A 10,849-nucleotide genomic window follows, 5' to 3' on the forward strand; every position below is an offset into this window, starting at 1 on the left:
CAGGGTTTTTCTCTGGAGTATCGGACATTCTCGATTGATAACATTAAGCCTGGGCATGAAAGGAAAAAAGTAGCAGAGGAGAAGGTCTGTTAGGTTCACTCTCAGGTTCTGGAGTGAAGTGAGACTCCCACATCTGTAGTTCGGGCTGCCTCTGCTCATCACTGCTCTACGTCTTCACCTCCTGCTCTGGGTTAATTACAGGGCTGATGAGCGTTGTATGGATTTCCCATGCAGCAGAGTCAGATTATAGGAAGGTTGCTTTTGGAAATTGAGGCTGAGGGGAGGGATGGGAAATTCTCCTTTCTCTGATTCTTTGGCAGAGCACACAGAGTGATCTACACTCAAAGCTGCTGAGGGCAAAGGGGTTGTTTCATGGAAAGTGTGACGTCCTCCACAGAACCTAATATAGGTGCCAGTAATTATTTGCTAAATTGTATTTAATTGAGTTGCACAGCAAATTCTATTTATTTCTAGATAATAGATCTATTTCCTTCTTACAATTTTGATGCTTTCTTGCTCATGGTTGATGGTTCCCAAATTTGACATTTTTTAAAACTATGATATATTTGTTTGCTTTGGTAAGATATGATTCTTGTACTATATTTGTGCTTTATAAAAACAAAAGAAAAAGCAGTAAAGTACAGTAAAACCAAGCCTTGTAAATGGCCCTTATATATAGTTGGTTTGCAAACACTTAGAGTTATAAAATTTAAGGTAAATATAAACAGAAGTATGTGTTATAGATGTACTATACAAACAAGGTCAAATTATTTTCCAATAGATTAATAACATGGCATAATGGTCATATAGTGCCTTGCTCACAGTAGGGGCTCAAATATTTGACAAGTGATTAATTGGTGTTCTCATAGATTCATACATTTGAACCTTCATGGATAGGTCATCCACATTCACAGGAACCTGGATGTTTCTGGAACTATAATTCAACTGCAGTAATGAAGAGAAATCTCTTTCTAAGATGAAATACTCATTCGCCAGTGGCCGGCTGTTGATGGTGGCTGTCAGGCTTTCCGTGGAAAAAAGCTGAGCTGAGTTTAGGTGACCCAATGTAGTTCTCTATTTGGAGAGGGGGAAGAGTAATGCAGAGAGTCAGTGAAGGAAAATAACGTGAAAAGTGTGGTCGGAGACGTGGACTGAGGCCAAGCGCAAATAATATTATGTGCCATGCAGAGTTTAGTGCCAGAGAAGCACTAGGTGGGTGACATGGTCAGATTTTAGAACCATCACTATGGTGGTATAGAATGGACCCAGACTCCAGACATACGTATTAGCATTTCCCTGGACTCTGTGCTCCCATTCTCTATGCCTCTGTAAATGGTCCTTTCCTGTAACAGAAATGGTCTCCTCCTTGTCCACTAGACTCATCCTCCTTTCAAGTCTCAGCACCAGCATGGCCTCTTCATTGAAGCCCCCCAGGCAGTCAGTCAATTTTTCCTTTGTGCTCCTGCAGGAGCCACCTGGGACATGGTACAAAGATTGTTGGTGTATCTGGTTCTTCCATTAGTCTGAGGGTTCTTTAAAACTGGAGACAGGGTCTTAGTTATGTTTTTGAATTAAGAATGCCTAGCACAGAGCCTGATACACTAGGTACTTAAAAAGTGCTTGTCGCTACATATGGGCTAAGTTACAAAAGAGGTAAATTTTTCCCTGCCTACTTCCTATCTCTGTAGCTCACACACCTGGTATTGCCTCCTCACTCTGTCCTCAGCTGCCTTTGCAATGCCCGGAGCTCTTCATTTAAATAGCCCACCAAAGCCCGTCTTCCAAACATGTCAAGGCCTAGAACTATCCCTTTCCTCTGCCCCTCAAGACCTGCTCATTGCTTTCCAAGTGCTAAAGCTAATCACTGGCTAAAGCAATTCATATTGGAAGGTAGATGACACAATTTTCCTTTTGTAAGACAGTGCCTAAAGTCCTAAGGAAAGAATAGCTAATGATTGAATTTCAAATGCAGTGGCTTCTCAACAGGGGCAGGAAGGAGGTGTTGCTCTGTTTTGCGTACAGCTGGCAACCCTGAAAATCACATTCTGCAGGCAGCTATGGATACCATCTACTTGTGGACAAATAACAACCACAAAAAATGTTTTCAATTCACAAAAGTATGGTTATTTCAGCAACCCTCCAGCACATATATTTCTTAAATGTAAATATGAGGTTTTCCTTCTCAAAATAACTATGACTTCATTGATTTTTTTGTGATGAAATTATATTATCCACTTACAAAGAAAAAAATCAACTGTACACATCAACATGGATGAATCTCAAAAATATAACGAGTAAAACACAAGTATGTCACAGAAGAATATATCCAGTATTACTCTGTTAATTTAAAGTTCAAAACAATCAAAATAAAACCATATGTAGCTTATGAATACATTCATAGATGGCTAAACCATATAGAAAAGCAAATAAACTATTGGTACAAAATTCAGGCAGGTAATTACCTCCATGAAAGAGGCAGAGGAGGAAGGAAGGCTTGGCTTCCAAAACAAAGTAATATTCTATTATTTTAGCTAGGCAGTGGGTAGTCATTATATTATTATTCTTTAAACTGTCATATGTCCTCCTTTAAATGTATGACACATTTCATAATATCAAAAAAAATAAAGCAATCTAAAAAACTATGCAAAGAAAATAAGCTCCCAAAACTCACCACCCAGAGTTAACTATTAACAGCCTTCAAGATTTCTTTCTTTTTTATACATATGCACACACACACATACATAAAATTTCATGTGTACATAAGATTATATACCATAAATACTGTTTGCAGCCTCCTCTTTATTCGACAATACACCATAGGCATTTTTGTGGAATGAACTCCACGAATTATCATTGAGTGAGAAAAAGCACTGTCAATTCACGAAGAACTCACACAAAAAGGAATATTCTCACCCAATGTGATTAAATGTATTTCCCACAGATCTCCAGAATTCACATGACAAGAGAATTTTATATGTTCCAAACAAATTTCCAGAGACTGCCACACAAAACTGGCCTTTCCTCAGAAAGTAAACTCAGCTATACAGCATCTCTTGAATCCACAGCTAAAAAAGCCAGACTTGGGGCTGGCCCCGTGGCCGAGTGGTTGGGTTCGCGCGCTCCGCTGCAGGCGGCCCAGTGTTTTGCTGGTTCGAATCCTGGGCGCAGACATGGCGCTGCTCATCAGGCCACGCTGAGGCAGCGTCCCACATGCCACAGCTAGAAGAACCCACAACGAAGAATATACAATTATGTACCGGGGGGCTTTGGGGAGAAAAAGGAAAAAAAAATAAAATCTTTAAAAAAAATAAAAAATAAAAAAGCCAGACTTTTTTTCACTTGTAAGCTAAATACTTTTTTACCATGGAACAAATGTGCCAAAAACGATGTTCATCATCTTCAACACAGAAAGAAATAACCATATTATATCAGAGCCCATAAAGTATTGCAAATGGAGGAGTCATTTTCTCACTTCTGACATTCATGTCATGTGTAAGACATAGACATACAGCATTTAAGTTCTGTTAATAACAGAAGTATTTACATCAAATTATGTCTCAATCATGGTAACATTTATGAGTCTTAATTGCCTGTTACTACTATATTAGTAAACTATTGTTTTAAGCTGACATGCCTTCTGGACCAAATTATTCCCATGAACAAACTACTTGCTAGCCAGAGTCTCAGTAAATATTTCCTCTGAACTTGAATTTTTCAATACGGCAAGCCACAACTGGTAACCATACACTTCACACTCATGGCTTTCTATAAATGTTTTAGTTTGAAATAATAAATGCTTTTAAAAATACCTCCACTTTGATAGGAAAGCCCTATTCACCTCACAGCTCATTCCCACTTTTTAGTAATTTTTCTCTCATCAAGTTGACTCAAATTGAAAACATATCACCAAGAACTGAGCCATGTAACAGTCTGACATAGGTTTTAGAACTGGAGGTGAGGGGCCAATGAGTGGGACCTGAGAATTTGTGGAGAAAGGGGTTTTTCTTATCAAAACATGATCGTGAGTTTGGAAATGTGCTCACAAAAATAATTTTGGCTGAAGCAATTCGGTGCTGTTCCAACCATCCCCCCAAACATACTTTTATCAGTCTAAAAGATTGCAAGACTCCACACCTACAATTCAAGTTTCTCATTTCCTCCTAAATAAACGAAATTGAATTTCTGTAGCTATAGCTGTTTAAAAGGATTTTCTCTTTTTGAGTGAAAGCAATGTGCACGGATACTCCCAATTCATTAAACCTTGTTCACAAAGCAGGAGACTTTCAGAGCACCAGTAACATGTCCGGCTTTATGAGATTTGAGGCAAACACTGTGATCAGGGTGAGTAAAAATATCTCTGCAACCAAGAAAACTCTATTGAGGATTTAGAAAAGGAACAAATTCACATCTGGACACAGGTGAGGATTGTAACATTCAGATGACTCTCTTGGCTCGCTGTTGGTGTTTGCACGAGTCTGCTATCTGTGCTCAATAAGCCAATTTATCAAATGACATGTCATCTAGGAAAATGCAGGAGAGATCATCACATCCATGTAAAAAATTGTCCTGCTTAGATATGAAAGATACTCATGGATGAACCCAAAACAGGTGAAGCATTGAGCTAAATAAAAAGCAGGACAACTTCATATTATTGGGGAATACCAGATAGCCCCCCTTAATGTCAACTTCCATCCCTCTTTACGTGTGTGGTAAAGGTCACTTGTGCTGAAGTTTTACAGATTCTGAACATAAGGATTACAGACTAACAAGTCCACAAGTTTGCTGTGCCTCAAATACTTCTCTTGCACTTCATGATTTCACAGGATCCACACCACAATGAGCTGAACATTGATAATGGACCTGCGGACAAAGGAAAACATTGCATGTAAGTCAGAATATATGTACAGACAGAAGGGACACACTTGAATTATGAAGGCCTTCAAGGCTTCGGCTTCCGGTGGCTAATGTAGTTATATGACATGCCACCTTGAGAAGGATGTCAACCAGTCACGGCAGGTTGTACTGCTTCCCCGGTGTAGGGAAACATTTGTGTTATCATGGGCATATAATTTTTTTTACCTTAAAGTCGTTTTGCCCATTAGATTTTTTTCTTTGCCTTTTTATATGTGGAAATATGACCACCACCTTCTTCCAACAAAATAATCACAGAAACATTTTTAAAGCACATGTTTAAGAACATGATGCTTCTAACTGGTTTCTTTCCCACTTTCCACTTCATCCTATTACTGTTCTTGGACAAATATCCCTAAGATTTTCCCTTTGTTGCTTTGCACCTATGCTGAAAATCTTCAGTGCTTTTCCACTGCCTATAGAATAAGGTCAGTGTTCCCAGTCTACCACTCAAGACTTCCATAATATGGTCCACCTTTTTTTTTTTTTAAAGATTTTATTTTTCCTTCTTTCCCCAAAGTCCCCCAGTACATAGTTGTATATATTTTTAGTTGTGGGTCCTTCTAGTTGTGGTATGTGGGATGCCACCTCAGCATGGCCTGACAAGCGGTGCCACATCTGCATCCGGGATCCGAACCAGCGAAACCCTGGGCTGCCGAAACAGAGCACGCAGACTTAACCACTCGGCCATGGGGCCAGCCTCTCAGCTTCTTTTTTTAATTTCTCTCCTACACAAATCCCCTGAATGGAGAAAATTAGATTTTTCTACTGCCCCTCTCATATGTAGCTCTCTGTGTCCACACATTTGTTCAAGTTGTGTTTTATCCCTGTATTGGTCAGCTATGCCGCAGTAACAAACAACCCCCCAAATCTCAAGGAATTACAACAACAAATTTGCATTTCTCATTCACATTATGTGTAGATTTTTAGTAAGCTTCAGCCCTGTGCCAGGCTTCAACTCTGCTCTATGTGTCGCTTCATTCTGGGACCCATGACCAAGAAGCTGCCACTCTCTGAGACATACTGCAGTCCCAGCGCAGAGCAGAAGCAAAACATGTAGTCGCATTTAAATGCTTCTGCTCTGGGGCTGGGCCCATTGCCAAGTGGGTAGGTTCACATGCTAACCTTCAGTGGCCCGGAGTTCACTGGTTCTGATCCTGAGCACAGACTTACGCAACGCTCATCCAGCCATGGTGTGGTGACATCCCATAGAGAGGAACTAGAATGACCTACAACTAGGATATACAACTATGCACTGGGGCTTTGGGGAGGGGGTAAAAAAAGAGGAAGATTGGCAACAGATGTTAGCTCAGAGCCAATCTCCTCACACACAAAAAAAAGCTTCTGCTCTGATGGGGCATAAGTCAGGATTCACTCATATTTCATTGGCCAAATCATGTCACATAAGCCCACCATTAATGGCCAAGGAAATATACTTCTTCTGCAAGTAGACATTACAAATCACATTGCAACTAGCAGGAGTGTATAATCCTATTACAGGGAAGAAAAGAAGTGGGTAATTGCCAACAAAAACAAAATCTACCCCACTACCTGAATCATCTACCTGACTCTTCTACTAATAGGTCCACCCTCTGTTTAAGACTTGGTTCAAGTCACATGGCTTATCCACCTGTCTACCTTAAACGCCACTTGGTCTTCCTGGAGCACTGCTCATCAGCATCACACATTCGACACTTAGTTTATGTTACCAAACATAACAAGCAATCGTACCATCTCCCTGTCCTGTATTCTGACTAGACCATAACCTTCCTGAGGATAAGGTTAACTCTTAGACCTCTTGGTAACTTCACTGATTGTATAAGAGATGTTCCTGCATGATTATTGGTTGTTAAAGGAGGTATTGACAATAACATTTTTCTGTTATGGGAAACAAGTTTCATCTTCAAAGAAGAATAGACTTAGTTCAAAGAATATTATTGTCAAGTTTTAATATATTCTCTCCATTATTTACAATGTTACCAAAATAAATCTATGGAGTCACAGCATATTTGCACATGTATCTGAGGCCTAGCCTCTTAGTAAATAAAGCATGGGGTAAGAAATAGGGCCGTGCCTCATGCACCACACTCACCTCACCTTAGTTCTAGCTGTGGTATGAAAGCAGCAACCAGGACAAATAGAAATGTAATAATTTATTTTAATGGAAAGTAGCTGTGCTAAAAACGAGATTTTTTTAAAGATATCTTGGTATTTTAAAAGAGTTCTCTTTCAATTCTTATAACACTTACTGTCCTAGAACCCAGTTCACAAGACACATAATTCAATAGGATTTTCCAAAAGATAATTCCCTGCAACAAACCAGCAGGAGGCATAGTCCCACTTATTTAGGGTGATATTCCTATAAATTTTATTTTTAATGTTTTGTTCCCTTTCTCCCAGCTTAGCAGTATACAGTAATTCATCCTGAATGTTGCATATTCATTTCACTATATCTCAAAGCGATGCCTTTCATATTTCTTCATCAGCTCTATTATTTTTTAAATCACCACTCAAACACAGCTCTAATGTCAGAAGGTGACTTCTGTCGTGTGCGATAGAGTATCTCCATTCAACAGCCGATCCCAATCTCCCAGCACCTCCTCAGGCACACTTTCCTCCGGATCACATCTATTCTCACATTCCTGCTGGCTCTTTTCCCTTATTTGAAGCTATGCTCATGGCTCTGAGCAATGCCATCGTTACCTCTCCCACCCACAAATAGAATCCATTAAGTAAAAATTCATTCCAAACTCATCTTAGGGTAGTGAGGAAGACTGGGTAAACCCCAAAAGGTCTAGAGGTTGAATTTCATTTGGAAAACTACCCAGAAGTTCAACCGCTTATCCAGTCCTTATCCTGACTATGAGAGTGGCCTAGGGATGTGCTGACAGGAAGGAATTAAGGTTCCACCAGGCACCAGTAAAAACTAGTCTTGTAGCCCATTGCTGCACACTGTTTCTGAGAAAGAGGGAGGAGGGTGAGAGAAGATGTTGAGGGAGTAACAGCTCAGGAAACCTCACTCCCGGCCCTCCCAGAGCCTCAGAGAAGAATTATTCATGCTGCGTTTCAGACTGGGAAAATCTACAACGAAAAAATTGCCCCTGACAAATAGAGAGCTCATCTGTAAGTAAAGTGATGTTGAGACTCCTTTCCTAAAAATAATTTATTTTCCAACTCGAAGACCGAAAAGCTTTGGAAGGTAGTGAGGCACCATTATTTCCTTGGATTTAAAAGGTGAGCTTTGGAAAGGAAGAAAATTACATTTGGAAAAAGAAACAGGCAACAGGGGCTTTATTTAAAAATCCCAAGGATGTCTATTAGGTACTTAGGCTGTGAGAGTATGGAGCCGAAATAATACATCAAATTAACCACTCAGTGGAAAACAAAGATTTATTTGATTTTTTTAAACAGTCAATGTAACTGGCACCTTGATCTGAACTTTAGTAAAAATAAAATTTCTCAGATCACTGTTTGATTGAACTAGGGCAATACAGGGAGTTGAGGAATTAAGCCTCAGAATTGAGCACAGAAATAGAAAACTCCTTTAAACATCTCTGCCAACCACCTTTTCCTCCCAGACCATTATTTAAATCATTCAAGAGAAAAGATGGCTGTTCTATTTTTAAGCATATCCATAGGGGGAGGGGAGAGACCATATCCTATCTCATTGTTAATAACACTCATCAATGCTGGTAAATTGTTTTTACATGTAACCCAAAGAAAAAAACTAAAGGATGCTCTAGCTCATCCCTCATGATGACTGACATGCTATCTCTGGGGCCTAATCCCATTCACTGGCCTTTCCATGGGGTCCAGAACGGGTGTATGAGGCACTAAAGATAAGCTAAGGCCTTCCATATGTGTCCTTGCTCTTCTGGAAAACCATTCTCTCCTAGAAGGAAAAAAAGGCTCTATTTCAACAGGCTCATACCTTTCCAAATCTCCCCAAAAATTTGGATAACAAGATTCTTTTAAGACTAACATTGGCCATTCTGTTGATTAACAGCACTAAAAAGAAAAAAAGAGAGGAAGTTTGATTATAAGAAAAAGAAACTTATATTTTTATATGTGTGCTTTTCTAGGATTTAAGTACACTAAACACGTCAATGAATACCCAGATCCCTCAGGAAAAAAGGAAAACATTCCAAAAAAGAAAGTGTTCTGAACTTTCTTTGAATGAAAAGTACCAAATAAAATAATGCCTACTCACATTATATAATGTCCACGGGAAGCTGGCTAGCTAAAAAAGAAAGGTGTTATGTCTCCAGGGTTTTCTTTTAACAGTGTGTAGAGTAGGTGGGGTCTATCTCGCTGAGATAATGCTTCCAAAGCATTAGATCTCATTTTGATAGAAAACTGGGCATCCAGGGAGACCCAATTTCTCCTGGAGCTTCTAGGAAACCTCTTGGTGTAGGTGATGGAGAATTGGTTTTCTTCTGAAACTCACATCGAGATTCTTGTCATCCTTTCTCTACTAGAATTAGAGAAACACAAGAACCCAGGAAGCCATCTGAAGGGGAGAAGAGAACAAGTCGGAACAGAAAAGTATAACGTTCAACATGGAGTGAAGTAAGATAACAACATGTAATTCAGAAATAGGAGCAGCTTCAGTGCAAGGAGTGTGCCCTGGTACCCACTCCACAGAAGGAACAGGATCCTCTTCCCTCATTGACTGCAGCAGCTAAACAACTACACCACCCACCCCCAACCACCTCCATGCCCCGCCCTAGGTGCATTGCTTCAGTCTGTCTAATGGTTCAAGAGATGGCTCTGGAATTACATGGCCTGTGTTCACATACTGGCTCCGCCATTTATTACTTTCACGACCTTGAGCAAATTTCTTGACTTCTATGCCTCAATTTCGCCATCTGTAAAATAAAAATAAACATAATAGCAGTCTCATAAAATCGTTGGAAAGATTAAATTGCATAAAGTATATAAAATGTTTATCATAGTGCATGGAAGATAGGAGACACCCAATAAATGTAAGCCAGTATTGCATCTCTGTTCGTCTCTACAACAGCCCTTTTCAAGTCATCATCATCATCTTCATTTACTGGGGAGGATGCAGAGTTAAGGAGGAAATGTTACCTGTCTGGTTTCATTAGCATTCCAAACAGTATCTGTGTCCCAGAAATATCTGACTCCAAATTAATACCCTTTCTCTCTGCACTGTTTCTTCACTCTCCCGGGACATCCAATTTGACAACTGCTGACTTAATTTAATGCAAATAGTCAATCAATGGTATTCGACTGAATAGCTAGCATTCTAGAGGTCTGAAATAATGAATAATCTTCTCAAACTACAAACTTAATACTAGAAAGCAACGTTCTATGACTATCTACAGTCAATTCAGAGACTCTTTAAAAGACAAATGTCTTTGCAGTGTGTGTAAGATCCCGCTAAAGTAGTAGTTCTTAAGTTTTATTGAGTCTTGGAAATCCTTGGAGAATGAGATCAAAGAAAAGGACACTTTCCTCCGAAAAAAATGCCCATACACGTGCTCACAAAATATGTGTACAATTTCAGTGGATTCAGAGACTTGGGGAAGTTCCTAAAATCCAGCTTAGGAACCCCCATTCTAAAGTGCCTGGAGGTCTAGGATGAAGTTCCATTTACAAAGATGCCTTTTTTCTATCTAGCTCTCATCTCCCTGCTTTGTTTTGCTTTGTTTCTGTGTGATTTCTTTCCCTTCTTTTGCTGCTCTCTTTCCTATCTTTTACCTCTCTTATTCTTCCTTTCTCAATTCTCCACCCCCTTCCTACCTTGGCGATCAGACAAAGCCACTATCACAGTTCCCTCTCCCACCCCTCCCTCCCCTCTGTATCCTTCCTGACCAGCTGATTCCGGAGAGGAATTCGATAACTTATCAATAAGCATAGGTTGCTCCCTAGGAATATTGGCCAGCCTAGGAAACAGTCTTTCTTTGAAGGATAG

The 10,849-nt window shown here is 39.8% G+C and overlaps 1 long non-coding RNA gene across 1 annotated transcript; it reads right to left on the minus strand.

Annotated features, from left to right (window-relative positions):
* Positions 1-2,101: 2,101 nt before the first annotated feature.
* LOC139081628 (uncharacterized) lies at positions 2,102-9,633 on the minus strand. Its single transcript, XR_011536780.1, has 2 exons — positions 9,122-9,633; positions 2,102-4,860 (listed from the first exon to the last, which is right to left on the minus strand). It is a non-coding gene; the product is annotated as an uncharacterized lncRNA (long non-coding RNA).
* Between the last annotated feature and the right edge of the window lie 1,216 nt (positions 9,634-10,849).

The sequence above is a fragment of the Equus przewalskii genome, chromosome 2 (assembly GCF_037783145.1).
Source record: "Equus przewalskii isolate Varuska chromosome 2, EquPr2, whole genome shotgun sequence".
Lineage (NCBI taxonomy): Eukaryota > Metazoa > Chordata > Mammalia > Perissodactyla > Equidae > Equus > Equus przewalskii.